Here is a 253-nt window from a genome sequence, read left to right as displayed (position 1 = left end):
CACTTGTATTTTATGACTTTAATGGTTAAAAAGTACATATTAACATCTGAAAAGCCGCACTTTAAATGCACCCTTAGAAGCAAACATACATTTCAGTATAATTTACTAGGTGATTATGTGGCAGAATCTGTAGACTGTTCACATTCACAAACTTGCGTTTGCTTAAAGAAAAAGTAATATGTGCTTTCTCTTAACAGTGTCCTACCTTTGCCAAAACTGTGCAGATTTATTCATTTTAAATCACAAGACTGGC

This window comes from Engystomops pustulosus, chromosome 4 (assembly GCF_040894005.1).
Source record: "Engystomops pustulosus chromosome 4, aEngPut4.maternal, whole genome shotgun sequence".
Classification (NCBI taxonomy): domain Eukaryota; kingdom Metazoa; phylum Chordata; class Amphibia; order Anura; family Leptodactylidae; genus Engystomops; species Engystomops pustulosus.
Note: the sequence above shows the minus strand (reverse complement) of the source record.